The sequence below is a fragment of the Girardinichthys multiradiatus genome, chromosome 14 (genome assembly GCF_021462225.1).
Source record: "Girardinichthys multiradiatus isolate DD_20200921_A chromosome 14, DD_fGirMul_XY1, whole genome shotgun sequence".
Lineage (NCBI taxonomy): Eukaryota > Metazoa > Chordata > Actinopteri > Cyprinodontiformes > Goodeidae > Girardinichthys > Girardinichthys multiradiatus.
This window is the reverse complement of record NC_061807.1, coordinates 21280319-21298591: the sequence shown is the minus strand read 5'-3', so window position 1 is coordinate 21298591 and position 18273 is coordinate 21280319. Positions and strand designations below refer to the sequence as shown.

General features: G+C 39.1%; 1 protein-coding gene and 1 long non-coding RNA gene across 14 annotated transcripts in view; one reads left to right on the top strand and one right to left on the bottom strand.

Moving 5' to 3' along the window:
- Positions 1 to 18273, bottom strand: part of LOC124880679 (collagen alpha-1(XXV) chain) — a 255026-nt gene that overhangs the window by 233022 nt on the left and 3731 nt on the right. The window lies entirely within an intron of this gene.
- Positions 95 to 11786, top strand: LOC124880680. The gene is made up of 3 exons (XR_007041428.1): positions 95 to 213; positions 8441 to 8623; positions 11203 to 11786. It is a non-coding gene; the product is annotated as an uncharacterized LOC124880680 (long non-coding RNA).

Genomic DNA, 18273 nt, shown 5'->3' with positions numbered 1-18273 from the left:
TAAAACCCTTTGATAAACTCAAGGCAATGTCTTGTCATGAAGCCTCATGGGGGGATAGCTTCAGTGTGCACACAGGAGCAGAGAACCCAGGACCACATGAGAGTCTCCAACGGAAACCCCTCTGTACACACTGCAAATCAAAGCGAAGACATGTGTTTTTCCACATGCTTTCAACAGACAGGAAGGGATGGACTGAGACAAAGGCCCAGTCTGGTGAGATTTTTCAAATTAAAATGTCCATAAAGTTCTGGGAATTAGAATTAAAATGGAGACTCTGTAAAAAAAAAAAATTTGTTTTATTACTGAAACAAATGTGTTTAGGGTTATCTGAATATTGCATCCATCCATTCATCTATCATACCAATATATTGTAGAATTTTACCAGAATAACTTTTGCCTCTCTGTTTAAAAAAAGTGATTAGATCATGTTTTGAATTTTGTTCAGATTTTGTAAAATATCATAATATGTGGTATTTTCTCTCAGATGTCAACATACTGTGCCTTCTTGGAGGTCAGATAAAGTAATTACAAAGAAATAGAAAAACTTGACCAGTACCTTCAACCTCCCCATAGTTAACTGTATAATATGATGCATGCTAATATATAAAGAAAAACTACTGTCCATGGGAAATAAAAATTAATTTCATGGACAATAGAAAGCATTAACACCACTGCAACTGTTGCTTGACTGTGGACAAGTTTGGCTCTGTGCAGCCTGGTTTTTGATACAAAAACAGAACCTCCTTTGAAACAGACGGCAAATATTGACTTCTCCAGGACGGTTTCACTGCAGCCCACGGGATTGCAGAAACTCAGACCACGCCTGCTCCTGGTCCTGCTCCCCACACCTGCTGTGGCAGAAGACTTTATTTACACCAGGACCAGTTAGAAATGCGCTTATGGGGCCACAGTAAAGCCAGAGATGCAAATATACACACAGCAGTTCACATTCCTCCCTGTTTTATCTCCAGCTTGACATTTTCGGAGTGTCTGACAGGGTCTCTATTTTTAGTGTAATCCTAAAGGTACGCCAAACGTCTGTCTAACATGAGGTTGACTTGGTAAGCATGCATTTTCTTACACACAGACCAGTCAAACAGGTACAAAACCTAAGTGACATATCTAATATTTGGAGACATCCATAGTGGCCGAAACCTGACCTGACTCATATTTGCGACGTTTTAGGTTTTTGATAAATGGGTTCATAACAAAAATGGTGAGAGCTGTAAAATCTCTAGAGGAAATATCTGAACTGAAACAGTATAAAGCATTTTTAGGACTGCGACATTTTGTCAAAGCGTAATAATCATCTAAATGAAAGCATGCCATACAGAGAAGGCCAAGTCGCCACTCGGAGGGGTTGCTATTTTTATGAACAATTTAATACGGTCTCTGAAGACATTTGAACAATTTATCATTCGGAAATATCACAGACCCCTTTTTTAGGAGGAGCAAACAACAGCCCTAAGAGTTCTCAGTAATTTCCTCTCAAACTTTGAGGGTAAAAAACTAAATAAACCCTTATTCTATAGCTTGTTTGAGGACAGATTCAGTGACGTGAAGCTTCTCATGAGGGAACTGTATCAGCAGTGCACACACAGGCTGCTCTGAGTCAAAGTACTGCATGCGTTGTGTCCACCAGTCTGCTGTTTGTGTGTTTTTTGTTTCTCATCCAGTTAATAAATCCAGTGAAATCCTAAAAACCGCCAAATTGCTTGCTTCCATCATTAAAAACTGGTGAGAGACAGGGGGAGAAAGGAAAGGATGCTCCTCAGGGAACAAATGTCTATCCAGAGTCAACAGTTTTTTGGGGGGGGGGAACGGCTCAGCTTTGCTGGTGAATTAATTAGAACAACTCTTTATTGTAATTGTTGACAGTTGCAAAAATTAATGTTGAACAAATGTAATGCAAGTCTATGTTGTTCTTTGCCACCAACGCACACCAGCCTCGCGCACACCAGACTCGGCTGGTTCATGTACTCATGGGCAATTCTTTTGTAATTAGAAATTAAACATTCATGGATTGGAAAGAGGCTTCATGTAACCCTTTTTTGACATCACGAGGAGGAAGTGCCTCATTGATGATTTGGTGACTTTGTAAAACCTATTTTATGAGCTTTACATTTGTTAAATATGCATCTCCAGTAAGAGGTTTACATATACTCATTGTGGGCATAAATTTCATATTAATTCTGTTTTTATATGAATAGGGATAGATTGATTGCACAACAAACAACTGGGTTTTCATTTATTGTGGGTTTTCTCTAACCCACACAGGACCAAAATTAAACATACAGGCTCAAATATAAATCCCCAGTGATACTTGGATAAAGAACCTTCAGCAAGTAGTAGGACAACTCGCTTTCTGTCACCATCAACAAACTTTTGGCTTTATCAAGAATAAATATTTGAGCATTCTTCTTGACAGGTACAGCTCATTTAAATTGGTTGGTTTCCTATAACTGCATGATATATCAAAACACAATCATAATCGCACTATCAAGGTCTGCAATATCACAATCGCAAGAGGCCTGATTTGATACAATATTTAGTGGGCTTTTATTTTTTGGGTGTCATGCATTGGAAGTATACTTACAATTAATATATTTGGCCTCTTGGATGGATTTTCACTGTCTTTTATGCCCATATAGGATGTACACATGTGGACAAAATTGTTGGTACCCCTCGGTTAATGAAAGAAAAACCCAAAATGGTCACAGAAATAACTTGCATCTGACAAAGGTAACAATGAATAAACATTCTATGAAAATTAACAAATGAAAGTCAGGCATTGCTTTTCAAACATGCTTCAACAGAATTATTTAAAAAAATAAACTCATGAAACAGGCCTGGACAAAAATGGTGGTACCCTTAATATTTTTTTGCACAACCTTTTGAGGCAATCACTGCAATCAAACGATTCCAATAACTCTCAATGAGACTTCTGCACCTCTCAGCAGGTATTTTGACCCACTCCTCATGGGCAAACTGCTCCAGTTGTCTCAGGTTTGGAGCGTGCCTTTTCCAGTCAGCATGTTTCAGCTCCTTCCAAAGATGCTCAATAGGATTTAGGTCAGGTCTCATAGACGGCCACTTCAGAATAGTCCAATGTTTTCCTCTTAGCCATTCTTGGGTGTTTTTAGCTGTGTGTTTTGGGTCATTATCCTGTTGCAAGACCCATGACCTGCAACTGAGACCAAGCTTTCTGACACTGGGTAGCACATTTCTCTCTAGAATCCCTTGATAGTCTTGAGATTTCATTATACCCTGCACAGATTCAAGACACCCTGTGCCAGATGCAGCAAAGTAGCCCCAGAACATAACAGACTCCTCCATGTTTCCCATAAGGGACAGTGTTCTCTTCTTCATATGCTTCATTTTTCTGCGAACATAGAGCTGATGCGCTTTGCCAAAATGTTCAATTTTTGTCTCATCTGTCCATAGGACATTCTCCCAGCTTTGTGACTTGTCAACATGTAGTTTGGCAAATTCCAGTCTGGCTTTTTTATTATTTGTTTTCTACAATGGTGTTCTCCTTGGTCGTCTCCCATTAAGTCCACTTTACCTCAAACAACGTCGGATGGTGCAATCTGACACTGATGTTCCTTGAGCTTGAAGTTCACCTTTAATCTCTTAAGACGTTTTTCTGGGCTCTTTTGTCACCGTTCGTATTATCCGTCTCTTTGTTTTGTCATCAGTTTTCCACCTGCGGCCACGTCCAGGGAGGTTGGCTACAGTCCCATGGATCTTAAATTTGTGAATAAATGTGCAACTGTGGTCACAGGAACATGAAGCTGCTTGGAGATGGTCTTATAACCATTACCTTTAACATGCTTGTCTATCATTTTCTTTCTAATCTGAGACAACTCTTTCTTTCGCTTCCTCTGGTCCATGTTGAGTGTGGTACACACCATGTCACCAAACAGCACAGTGACGACCTGTAGCCCTATATATAGGCCCACTGACTGTTTACAAGAATGTAGACACTTGTGATGCTAATTAATGGACACACCTTGATTTAACATGTCCCTTTGGTCAAGTTATTTTCAGGGGTACCGTCATTTTTGTAAAAGCCTGTTTCGTGAGTTTATTTTTTTAAATAATTATGTTGAAGTATGTTTGAAAAGCAATGTCTGACTTTCATTTGTTCATTTTCATAGAATTTTTATTCATTATTACCTTTGTCAGATTCAAGTTATTTCTGTGACCATTGTGGGTTTTTCTTTCATTAACCGAGGGGTACCAACAATTTTGTCCATATATGTAGATAGTAGCGATGAAGATAATAAAGCCCAGGGAGTGGTGACGATGGAAAGGATAGAGAGTACTAAGGAAAATGTAAGCTAATTTGCAATCAATGTTGTCCTTGTACTATTCAACAACAATTGTCACGTTTTCCAAAAAGTGCGCAGCCCAAGTTAAGTCTAGTTGAGGTCTGGCCTTTGAAAAATGCCACTACAAAAGCTGAATGTTAGCCTCCTTTAACCATTTAAAACCACCTCTAATGTGTGTTTGGGATCATTTATCCTGTTGGAACATCATAATGTGTCTCCTTTTCCACCACCCACCTGCTGATCTGAGTTAAATTTGAAGGATTTGTAGGTAGTTTTCCTTTATTGTATTATCTATTTTGTGAAATACGCCCGTATGTGCATGCCACCACCACCACCATGCTTGACAGCTGGCACAGTGTCCTAAGGTTTAACAGCTTTACCATGAGACCTCTAATTTTTGTCATTGTGGCCAAATTCACTCTTTTCCTCATCTGAGCATTAAACATTTCTTCAGAAGGCATATGGCTTATTTGTGTGGGAAACTGCAAAATCATGTCGAGTTTAAAAGTTCGATTTCAGACAGGGGATTTTTTTTTCTGGTTTAGCACCTTTTAAGTCAGCTGTTATAAGTTATAAATTCAGAAGCTAACCTAAGAGTAATGTTAATATTAATCTGCTGTGGATGTCAAAATACGCAAAAAAAAATGTCTAAACACATTCTTTATGCTATGGAAACTAAAGTTAATATTTTAAAGTAACTCTTTGCTGATACAAGGATCTAAAATATTACGTTGGACTGTTGCCAGTGGATCACCCAGAAAGAAATTAATACATCTTAGCTCATATTTGTCAAAGTGACGTTTCTTTGAACACACGTTTTTATTTGTAAAAACGAGCTGCCTGTCTGCAGGGTTTTGTGAGACGTTAGCGACTTTGGTGCAAATGAGAGAAGCTGTTTGGCCTCTGCCTCTCTTGTTGATTTTGGCTAGCAATGATAATCTGAGAACAGGCCAGAGGGAAGCAGTTTACCTGGGGTAGACTGTCACTAAACTGAGAGAACGATACGACATTAGTGCATTTTTCTTCTGCAGGCTCTCAGTGTTAATCCCTTGAGCTCGCGAAACATCTTGACCTGTAACCCAATGCACTTCCCTCGGTGTGGCTGTTCTTACAGCTAGCGTACAACCACAAATGATAACTTTATTCATCGTTTATAAAAACCCAGTGGCTCAAGTTGTTCAGAGTTCATCAGGACTTATTTATTCAGCAAGGCCAGCTTCCACAACATTATGCCCACTGCAGCAAATAAATCTGCTTACTGAAAAGTTGACCGTCAAAAATGCATATTCACCCAGCCAACACCTCTTAAAAAAAAACTTCATCCTGCACTAGCTTATTTCTAGAGAGTGCTTTGCAAAAGCAGTCATACTGATTTTGGCTTGTCACATTTTGTCACATCACAACCACACAATTCTATATATTTTTGGGGGATTTTATATGATGGTCTAGCACAAAGTAGTGCAAAACTGAGAAGAGAATATAAAATCTGAAAAGAGTTTTGTGCATTTGTATTTGGCTTCCATGAGTCACTACTTTGCAGAACTACTGCTTGCTGCGATTACATCAGCAAGTCCTTTGAGGTATGTCAATGCCAGCGTTGCATATCAACAGAATTGTATTTTTGCCAAACCTCCTTTGCAAAACAGCTCAAGCTCAATCTGGATGAAGGGGATCTGTGAAGATTTTAAAGTTTTGCCGCAGATTCTAATTTGGATTTGTGTGGACCCATTGATTCTTGTATGCAATAAGGTAATCGTCTGCCTGGAGAAAAGTATCTCCACAGCATGATGCTGCCATCACCATGTTTCACAGTGGGGATGGTGTTTACAGGGTGATGTACAGTGTTAGTTTTCCTGCTGACATAGTCCTTTCATGTAGGCCAAAGGGGTACATTTTGGTCTGATCTGACTATAGTCCCCTAGATTTCTTGTGTTAAACTTTAAACATGTGGCTTTCTTTCAACTACAACTTTCTTCTTGCCACTTTCCCAAGGAGAGCAGATTCATGGAGTGCATGACTAATAACTATCCTCTGAAAAGACTCTACCACTTGAGCTGTGGATCTCTGCAGCACCTACAGAGTTACCATAGGCCTCTTGGCTGGCTTTCCTAATTAACACTGTCAGTTTTGGTGGACGGTCATATCTTGGTAGGTTTACCGTTGTCACATGGTCTTTGCCTTTGTAGATGATGGATCGAACAGAGCTCTGTGAGTTTGGGATGTTGTTTTATATTTTAACTGCACTTTAAACATTTCCTCAAGTTTCTGCCTGACCTGTCTGTTATGTTTCTTTGGTTTACTTATGCTGTTTGTTCACTACTGTACTCTAACAAACCTCTTAGACCTACACAGAACAATTAGATTTATACCAAGATTAAATTAAACACGGGGGCTTCTACCTACTGGTTAGGTGTGGTCTGAAGGCAGCCAGCTACACTCTATTTTATTTTGGGGAATATGAGAAAAGAAGGCTTCAAAAAATGCATGCGACACTTTTCACTTTTTTGTAACAAAAAACTTAAAACTATTTATTATTTTCATTCCAATTTGTAATTATGCACTTCTTTGTGTTGGCCTATCCCATAAAAGCCCCATAAAATACACTGAGGTTTGTGGTTGCATTGTAGCAATATGTGAAATAGTTTAAGGCGCACCAGAACCTTTGGGCTCTAGATAAGTTAATGCTTATCTTTTTGTAAGTTCTCTTTGATAAAAAAAAAATCCATCTGAAGTGTAATTGTAGTAACCCACATCAGCAGAGGCTGGCCAAGTTGACTTAAACTTCTACCAACGTCTTTCAACTCAGCAACATTTTCTCAAACTGCAACTGAATCTGTGGCTGGCAAAATGTAGATTTATGGCTATGACATTCACAGGCAAGCCTGCCTGAACTCCTTGGAGACTCAATGTTTCTTTAGTTTAAATCTTGAATTCCACTGCATTACGTCTCAGACGAAACCTACACCCTCATGTTATTGGGCCATGACATTTGCAAAAAGGCAGATACTTTGCCTGCTCCCGTAACTGACCTCCACCTTAAAAATAAGTAACTACCAGCTCAGAGGAGGGCTTGCCAATGGTGATGAATCGTAATGAAAACCCGCTTTTAAGAATAACAAGTTCATAATCTAGTCATGGTGCCCAAGGGGGTCTGACTTAGAAGCCACACAAGTGTAAGACTTTCCCTGTCATTTATTAGGCTACATGAAAGGAAAAGGAGGCCTGCTGGAGCTGACAGCAAACGCATGCTGAAAATGAAATACAATAGTCAATTTGGGTGTCAGCATGTTTATGAAACGCTCTCTGTTTCTTGAAATAGATTTTACACATGCACTTCGCACCAGAATGGAGAAGATAAACTAATCCCGTCGCCGTCCGACTCTGCGTAAAACGCACGCTTAGGCAAACTCAAACTTACTGGGAAGCCAGGTCACATTCAATCAGGTGCGCCTGGTCCTGTTTCTTCTCTCTAATCTATCAACTGGCTATCAGACCACTAATGCCTAACAGTGGCAACACAACTAAGGTAGGAGAGTGCGGGTAAGGTAATTAGTTTGGACCGGTTCTCTTCAAACCTTCCAGCGTGTTGCTCTGAGAAAGATTAGAGGCACATCAAATCAGTCAGGCTGATGCACAGTATATCATCCCAGAGAAAAACACTAGTACTGTCGCTGTAACCTTGACCACACGTTTCACTTAGCTGAGTTATAACTCAGTTGGGGTTTTCATTTAAGCTCGTCTATTAATTATCCTTGCTTTGGCTGTCTCGTGCTGCTCTGCCTTTAAATTATAATAATCATTTTAAGTCGTTAAATTGAACTTTGAGAAAACATTGCAAACACAAGGGAGGAGTACTTGCAAGACAATACAGATTGATAGCAGGCTATTAAAATTAGTGAGCAGAAATAGTACTAATTAGGCAAGTGATTTAATGAGATGTTCCTCTTTAGCAGGGAGCAGGTTCTCAGAAGTGGTAACATTGAAAACTTCAGCTCTATTTATCGTATGTATGCTCAAATTTCTTTCATAGTGCACGTTTCACCTAAATCACCCCAGATATGCAGCAGCAGGAGGTAAATTTGTTTCAAATGACACTTCCGTTTCAGTCAACATGCATAAGGACTCCGACCGAGAAGTCGAGTTTGGATCGCAGTAACAGCCGCAGAACCAGGACCTCATGAGACAGGAAACGGCTTGGGATAGCAGCAGGGCTCGTGGGAAGTGGCTCATTAACCTGGATTCCAACAAAGCCTTGCAGGGCACCATGTTGATTGGTAAAGATAAGAGAGGTTAGTATATAATATAAGAATATAATGTTCAGCCATGTTATTTTTGGAAGTGATTATGTTTGATTAGAACCTATAGAACTGTGTTCATATGCAGTCTGGAAGAGTGTGAATTATAGCTCAGCTCCTTTCCTTCCTTTCGGCATTCCTTCTTCCTTCATGTCTTTCACCTATTCTACTTTCCTTATGTCCTTCCTTTGTTCTGTAATCCATTTATTTATTCCTTGTGTCCCTATGCGTTCATTTCCTTGTGTCCTTTCTTTTATTCTTGTATCCTTCCCTCCTTTTATCATCTTCTCTTGACTGGTGTCCTTCTTTATTTGTCATTTCATCCATTACTCCTGAATGTCTTTGCTTTCTTCCCCTCTGTCTGTTGGGTTTTCCTAGTTCCATATTTAAAGCGTCCCCACTGTAGAAATATCTGCTATACATTCAGATATTTTAAAAATGGACATGAAGGACAGAGAACTCTAGATATTTGAGTCTGGAAGGTGTTCGTGGCTAATGTGAAGGACCCATGTACAGACGTAGTTTTTAATGTTTACACATCAGCTGCATAAAATATACATGAAGTGCTCTAATTCATAAGCTAATAACACTTCAACTGAGTGGGGCTGAGCCATTAGCAAACTGAACCACATGAAGGCAGAAAACAGCAGGAAGCCAAATGACAGATTTTTGTGAACAGCACTGCTTCCTATGATGCTAGTAAAGTTTCTCTCTACCTCAAACTTTATGGTACTGTTCATTAATTGGGTGCTAACACTTTACGACTAGAATTGGGCTATCAAAATAACATATCTGAGAATTCACTCTTTTTAATCTGTTTTATTATTTATGTTTATTCCTATTGCTACTAGTTGTAATTTTTATATAATCTTTAAGACTACTAGGAATGGGTGATACGGGACTTAAACTTTCATCACGATATTTTGTGGTATTTATCGTGATAATGAAATGCAATGATAAAAGTATTCAAAATTCATCACTGTCTTTTTGGCTATAAAATCATCGCTACAAACAGCCGGAGTCTCAAAAACACAAATATTGCTCTAAATCTAATACTTAACCATTATCAAATAGGGTAACTTTACACACCAGTTACAATAAATGGTGAAATTGTACTGTTTAACAGAAGATAATGATTTAATTCAGTCATATTTTTAAATCTATTGAGAATTTTTGACGCACAAAACCAGCAATGGAAACAAACAGTTTTAAAGTATTTTTGAGGTGCGCAAACATCATGAGTTACATTTTATCAATATGATAAATCACCATTCTTGTTAAAATGGGTTTTTTTTCCCTGTTGATTATGTTTTTTTGAATAATTCTTGTTATATTTCACAACGACAATTTGTTGACCACTATACCTTCTAAAACCTTTCCTGCCTCATTACAAAACTAGAGACACTAAATATATTAAGCGTCTTAATGCATAGTATTTAAATAATTAGCTAACATTTATCACTGTCTGTGCAGACACCTAGATCCTGTTCCAGAGACAGAGAGTATTGGCTGCTTTTTTCTCCATTAAACTGCATTGGTTTGTACTTAAAAAAAAAAAAATCACTTTATAGCACCCATTCATTCTTAAATAGAGCAGCATTTAATATCACTCTATTGAGCTGGTTTCAGTTCCGGTTCTGACAAAAAAAGGAGAGATTAGGTTCTAACTCATGAAAGCTTTTGTGTACTCCACTGGTCATTGCTAATACCTGTGTTTCTGCTGCCTTTCTTATATAACCATACACTAAATGCATTTATCACCAAAACAAATTAGAAAGATGTGGAAAGGTTTACAATCTTTCCAACTACTGGGCCAAAGTAGCCATCTGTTTCTCTATCTAAAATGAGAAATAAGTTACCTACAGCGTATTACATATCAAAACTGTTTTAAAGTCTATATACGCAGCATGACAATTCATTTACTACATGTCAGAAGTCACAGTTTTACCTTCTGTCTTTCATGCTGACTCGATTGTAAATTTAGCCAATCAGATTAAAATGTTTGTTTTTCTGTCTTTCTGTTGGATTTTCCAGAGTTTACTTTAACTGCATCTTAAACAACTCACATCGACTACAAGAACAGTCCATCAAAGCAAAACTAACTGAGTTATACCCAGACTTACTTGCTCAATATAAATTATCTTTCACCGAAGGAGGTTTAATAAACTTTTCCATGTATTTTAGATTAGACAAATTGTCATTCAAGGAACTGGAGTGTTTGAAGAAAATCTGTCTGTTGCACATTTTAAATTGATTGCATGCAAATTAAAAACATTTATAAATATTGCAGCAAAGATTATACATCACAGATGAATAAAGCAGGGGACCAACTGCTCCAAACTATGTTTTTCCTTCTGCCTGTAATATTTCAGAAAAAACAAACTACAATGACTTGAAAACCTTTCCTCTTCATTAAAAAACAACTCAACCTGCTGCATGCTTCTGTGGCACCGCTGTCTATACATGTTAGAGGGTATATCCATGCATCCAACTTAGTCCACAGGTGTGCATCACTATGTCTGCTGGTGCACATGGGTTCAAATATTTGCACTGTGTGTTTATTGCCCTTTCAGATCTACAGCCGGACTCACATTTCATGTCACAGTTAGCACAGCTTTGAGAAGGAAGAGCCGGCTGGCAAAGTGCAAGTTCCCCCCAGCGAGCGGTGGCGAGGAGGGGGACGGCGAACATGCCAACAAGATCTCAAGCAGAGTTCCTTTCACCGACGAACACTCTGGAGATCCAGTGCACGGTCCATTGGACACCAAACACCAATAGGAGCTCAGTTTGGACAGTATGATTTTCTTTGAGTACAAAACTCTTGGTAGCAGTCCGAGGGACTCTGGGAGCATACATCATCTGGCAAGCTGCTGGGTAAATTCTGCTTTTCTCCATCATTTTTTCCACTGTGAGAAACAGCTTGAATCTCTGCTGTCTTCCAATGGCCTGAGGGACAAGCTGCCTGTTTATGCTCGGATGACTCGGTTAAAAAACTGAAAAGCTCTCATAAATATTTGCATCAGCTGTAAATAAATGTTCTCCAAGGATTACTGCCAATGCTACAATGGGTGTACACTCACTTCTCTTGGTTAAAATTCCCACTCTACTCAGCTGTTTCTTCTGGTGATTTTTACTCATCCTACATTTTTGGAAAGTTAAAGAATAATGTGCTATGTTCTGAATGTGAAACTACACTCCTAGACAGGCAACAAGTGAAGCACCAAGAACTAATAGTCTGATTTGGATTCAATGTGGTACGCATGTGGATGAGCTATGGGTATTTAACTGATTCAATTTCAAATCAGCTGGTACGAGTAGAGCAGGCTCCAGAGACCAGAAGCGGTGGCATCACAAGTCAAGCAGCAATTTATTTGTCAAAACAGACAAAAACAAGACACAGCCAATGCCTTTTAGGTTGCATCACAAGACCTCAGAGTTTGATCAGGGTCGCACTGTGAGTTTGTATGAGGCCAGTGGTTATACTTTGCATTGCATCATATATTTCTGCAACTGTCTGTAACAGCGTCATTTTATTTGGGGGAAAGGTGTCCAAACCCCAGACCTGAAAAAGAGCATTTGTGACCATCATGTGTCAAAAAGGCAAAAGTGTTATTTATAGGGATTTTCTTTACGAGGCAGACGAATAGAAAAAAGACTAAGGACATCGATAAACCCTGCATACTGTGGCTATTGGTGGTGGCTAGGAAAGCTAATATCATAAAGAGGAAAAGCTTGGTAAAGCTCCCATTTTGACAAAAGCCAGGTATTAAACATTTTGATTTGGTTTTTAAATACTATCAACCTGCTGCTAGCCCAGTAACGGCTTTATCCTCCTGGTGGGTACAAACTGACGGTGCGACGGCAGACGGCTTCATCAGGTATGAAACGGCCAAAAGTACAATGGGGGCAAAATGATTGGCATCTCTGCCCATTACTTCACTTTTCAGTAGTAAAGGGATTAGTGGCTATGGCTAATAATAATACTAGTAATAATAATTATAAATAATATAATAAAAAAAGTTTAAGCTGACAGAGTATGAAAATTGATTCTAACATTGAAAAAAAAAAAAGATGAATCAACTGAAAGGGGTGGATGCATTATCCATCCTGGGGCATGCTGTAAGTTTCCTAAACAGGGTAAAGTTACTTTAAAAGCACTGAAATGTCATATAGAGAGAGAAATAATCCTTATATTAAACAGACGACACGCTGTTAAGGGAGAGTGTCACACATAAAAGTCCATTTAGTTCTCTTGGAATAGTTGTGGGGCAGGGATGAGTAAGTGGGAAGGGAAGCTAAGCCGTCACAAAGAAGACTCCTGTGACTGAAACTTTCAATTCCAAGCACCCAGCTCTATGAAAGAGTTTGTAAGTCATCTTTTAGTGCAATGAGTCACCATGCTTTGATGGAAGCCTGCTGGATGTAGTGGACCTACAGCAGTGATTCTACTCTGGAGTTTAAAAGGTACAGAAAGGTGGAGTCATGTTGAATGAATCCTCAAGGGATCAGTAGGAGTACCATGCTTGGCTGTGAATGTGATGTTTCTTCCAAGTAAAATATGGCAATATCAAGATAAGATGAAGCAGAAGCACAGCTTTGAAGGAAGCATATGCGAAAGAAAAAAAAGATCTTATTCATATTTTGGGTGTGCCGCTAACTCACAATGATGGAAACCTTTCCATTTACCTCCAAGAAGTAAGCATCTGAGCAGCCAAAACAGGATCTCCGAGCTTCCTGCTTTATTCCGCACAAAAAAATTATCACTGCGGATCACCGCCAGGAAACGTTCAAGGACACACGGGACAAACCATTAGGCTGGGGCATTCTGATTCTCCTCAGCTCTGTTTCTGGCCCTCGTCCTCACAGCCCGTGGTGCTGAAATCTGCAGCAAAGAGCCGTGCTGACCTCCATCATATGAAAATCATGTAATCTGCTCTCCATTCACAGTGTCCCCCTCAGGTTAATGTGGAGTAGAAAAGAGAGACGTGTGCCACTCTGTCAGGCTTTATGCTCATATTCATCCTTTACAGCTGGCATTCTTTACCGTATCTCATAAAAACTCCTGTGCCAAGAGTACAAAGAGGCCATCTGGGCTTTTTACAACATTCTGATTGTCTTCTCCTAATAATCAGCACTGAAATCAGGGCAAATGTAACACTTCTCATTTATTTAGACTGATGTAAAATCTGAGCTGATTGCGACATGTTTGCACTCTTAAAGACGTACGATGGCTTGCACAAGTTTTTACCTTAATGTTTTCCTCATTTTGTCATGCTACAGCCACAAACTATTTTATTAAGATTTTGTGCAACATAATTTTCCTTCCACTTCACAATTATGGTCACTTCGTGTTGGTCTATCGCATAAAATCACATTAAGGCACACTGAAGTTTGTGGTTGAAGGCTATGAAAACTTTTGCAAGACTCTTAATGTGAAGTGCAATGAGCTGCAGATTTATAAAGAAATAAAGTCAGAAGCCTTTGAGCACGAGACAAACTCATAATTGGCTTCTCAGCGCTTGACGCAGGTGAAGCCTCCCACGCTCCTTCACCATCATCTCCGTTCTCGGTCACAGACTATGCCAAACTTTGCTCACCTAACCAGAAGCAGCTGGCCTCGGCAGCTACCTGGAAGTCTGCTCAGCTTTACCTAGCACTTGGTAATTACACGACTATTAAGGGCACCTCCTGGTTTTAAACCACACAGAGGGCTTAATTCAGAAGCTGTCAGTGATTAATTACAGGTTGCCTACTAAGGTGGAGATATCACAGGGGGGTTGGCTAAACTGTAACTGTATAAACCCACTTGGATTGCACATTTTGTGAGGCGGAAAGTATAAACAAGTTTGTCTACAAGAAGCTAAATAAAACGTTCTCAACCCTAAAGGCACGTAAACCTGGCGTATCTTTTTGTGTGTGCAGTTTCACTCTTAGAGATGTCAAATTTAGTTTAGAGATGAAAAGATAGCCAAAACATCACTGCATCTGCTTACCATTTTATTTTGAACAGTGAGGTCACAACTTCCAGCTGATCCAAACCCCCGCTGCCCCTTCTGTGGCACTTGACAGCCAGTTCTGCAAGTGTGTAGAAAGGACAAAACATTCCTGCAAACTGCAAGCTGTACGTTGCTTTACTCTCAAGTGTATTTTGACCGATGTTTAGCTGCCAACCCTTTGAAGCATTAACTTCTAGAAATGCTGCAGGGAATATTGGTGGGAAAGGGGGTGGATAGGAAGTGGGGTGGGATTTAGGCACATAACGACCTATGCTTGCTGACTGCACATTTTATGATGGTCCCATTAGACAACAAGTCCTGCATTGAAAGAAGACCCCAGAAAAAGGACGGTAAATATAAAATGAAAAGGAAAACACCCGGGTAATGTCAAGAAATCCTTTTAGAACTATACCACCCTCCACAAATATGTAAAAAGTCAAGGACCCAAGTTTGTGATGCCACCACACAGATTAAGAAGTTCGACATAAAAAATGCAAAACATCGTCACTGTTAGAGAGCTGCAGCAAAGACCAGCACCTTGGGTGTCACCAAGTCTTCATAACAACTATTTATTTCAAGGCATTTGCATTCAGTTTCACCACTGGTGCAAATAATTGTGGAAGGCAACGGTTTACTCTTAAGGACTGAAGCATTTTCACAAACACTAGATAATCTTACATAAACTTCCAAAAAACCTTCCAAACACTAATAACATTCATACAACATTCAAATCAAAAATGCCCAAATCACTGTTTGAGTATGAGGCAGAATTAGTGCTTTCAGGTCCATTTGAGCATCTCTGTGATGTCATTTTCTTTCTGGGGACAACCACTTGCAGCCCAGATTGTGGTGACTATGCTGCACGTGGACAGTGTCGGTAAAACTTCCATTCAAAAACAAAAACACCCAAGACGTAGCATAAAAAACAAGAAGGATTCTTGCTTTGAAGAAACACTATCAGAGGATATTTGATGTCATTCAAATTTTGTTGAAAACTGAAGACCCCTGAGATGACACCGCGGTGCATCTGACACAAATACAGAATTCAATTCAAAAATTCTATTCAAAAATACTTTATTAATCCCAAAGGGAAATTAAATTAAATAATATTAAATTAATAAATTTAATTAAATTAATAGAATGAGTGTGAGTGTGAAAGTGTTTAACTGATTTACTTAGTATCCAACTAAGGCCCAACCAATACCTACAAAGGCAGACCAACGGATTTTACCAATATGAGTTGTATTCGATGGCTGTACAAGAAGCCATTTCTGAGTCCTAGCCCAATTAGGCACACCCCAGCAGGAGCACAATTGGGCCCACTATACACATTTAAATGTGATTTATTTTTGTCACAAGGGTGTGAAAATAACTTTAAACTGTCCAATCTGCCACAGTATGTCAAAAAAGCGGCAAAAGGGAGAGAGCTGCTAAGTATTTAATTTACTCGGTTCTAAAATCCTCACTAGGTAGGAATTATGCTGCAGCATGATGTAGACTTAACTTTAAGTAAAACCACATGAACAGTATTCTCTGAGGATGAAAATAATTCCCTTTTGTGCAGCATTTGGGAGCTGTAATCTTCCATGTAGCCATAAAACATGAAAGAGAAGGACAGGACCCAAAAACACATAATGGCATGTACAGGTAGTGGTAAAAGCAGCATGCAGCATTCACATTCTGCAAACCAAAATGTAAAAATGCTTTTAGTCACTTTGAAGCTGATAACTAACCAGTACTTGACACAGTTACAGATACATGACACCAGCGAGATAAAAGTCACATTTTTACACATAGAAGCATGTCAACATATACGAAATACGTTCAGGTTCAGGAGTGATTTCCTGAGATAAAAAACTACTAAAATGTCCTATTATTCAGAAGCACAAAATAGCCCCAAGCTATGGACCATTGCACTGCCTATGCAACCACTCCATCTTCTGTGACAGTAATAAAGTGAGGACTGTGAAAAGCACATTATTGTCCCCACACAGAGGAGAAAAAAGAGACACATCTGAGCCATAGGCTGTCTTTTAACCAGAGGAAAAGATAGATATTGAGAGAACCTATTCAGACGTCACAGACTTTAAAGTTATTTGCTTGAATAAATGAAAAGAAGAAAAACCTTAGCTTCCAAACGGTATGTTTCAAGTTACATGCGCAAAACAATTACAGCAGCAGGGTCTAAAAGTTAACTAAAAACATGGATTGGATGCTTGACGATAGCTCGAATGAAAAAAAGCTACAGGCGTGTTTCCAAAAATGCTACCGTGAACCTTTAACCTATAGTCCTTAATTACCCTGAACTCTTAATCTCTGCTCAACTGTTAATTGTGTGCACAGTAACTGATACGTTCTGAGACATTACTAAAAACTGCCAAACTTTATGTAAAGATCTCTTTGTCATAGATTTTAAACAAAATACACAGACTTCCTATATAGCTGCTGGGCAAAAAAGGCCTCCTCTGCAAAGGTACAAAAACGTGTGATTTTCAGCAATAAAACTATAACCCATCATTCTATCACTGTGACTATCTTCTATGACCTATGTAAAGTCACCCCAAACACCAAAGATGCAACTGCAATGAATGCATTTCAAGAATCCAGACCTCTGCATTCAGTCCCATTTATGGCAGAGGACAAATGGACAGGATCTCTGATAGGGCTAATTTCTGATTATATCTAAACCCTTGAACAGTTAAGATGAATATAAACTAAGGACCATAAAGGAGCTTAAACTGGGAAGTCATAATGGGTTAGCTTCTATAAATCTATACCTTAATAATTCAGGCTAATATGTGCAATATCTCTCTCGCAGGGCTTATTTTAGGGTACATTTCTAAAGAATAGCTCTAGAAAACTACCCTGCTTCCTGGTAATGGTTCCTGCACTGGATGTGCACCCAAAGGTAATCTGTGACATGTCATCAGCTGTTGACTGCCTCTGTTTTAGCATTGTCACACTTCATTTAAATCTGATTTGTTTTCATGGTTTCATTTCTGCTCTTTACAGAGATGTGCACGGACGAAAATAAAGAACAGATGTACAATGAAGTGCAGAGAGTGGCGTGATTGTGATGGGTCTCCTTAATGTTAATCCTTCCAGTACTTTTGGCTCATTAATTCAGGCATGCCCACTCAGCAGATGACTCATTCACAGTCGATAAAAACACTGGGTAAAGCAGGAGAACTCATTCATTCAAGATTATCGCCTTGTCTAGCTTTGTTTTTCTTATTTAGCCAAGATTGAAGACAATAATTATATCTCTGATAGGATAAATGTTTGCATTTATTCCAAAAATAGAGGACAGGCAAGTCTCTCAACTTCTCAGTGGCAGACAAAGTCCTGCAGCACCGATAACAGCTGCTGAGCTTTAGAAAAAAATCCAACCAACATTATAGTTTATTAACTGCACAGACGTACAGTGCCTAGCAAACATTTTCATGCCCCTTGATCTTAAACCTGGAATGTTACAAACAGTTTTTGGCCACTCTACTTTGAAAAACAGCTCGAGCTCAGTTATATTGAATGAGAGCATCTATGAAGATCCCTTTTTAAGTCTTTTCACTGATTTTCTTGAGATTTTGGTCCGGACTTTGACTGAGCCATTCTAACACATGTATGTATTAATGCAAACCATGTTATCAT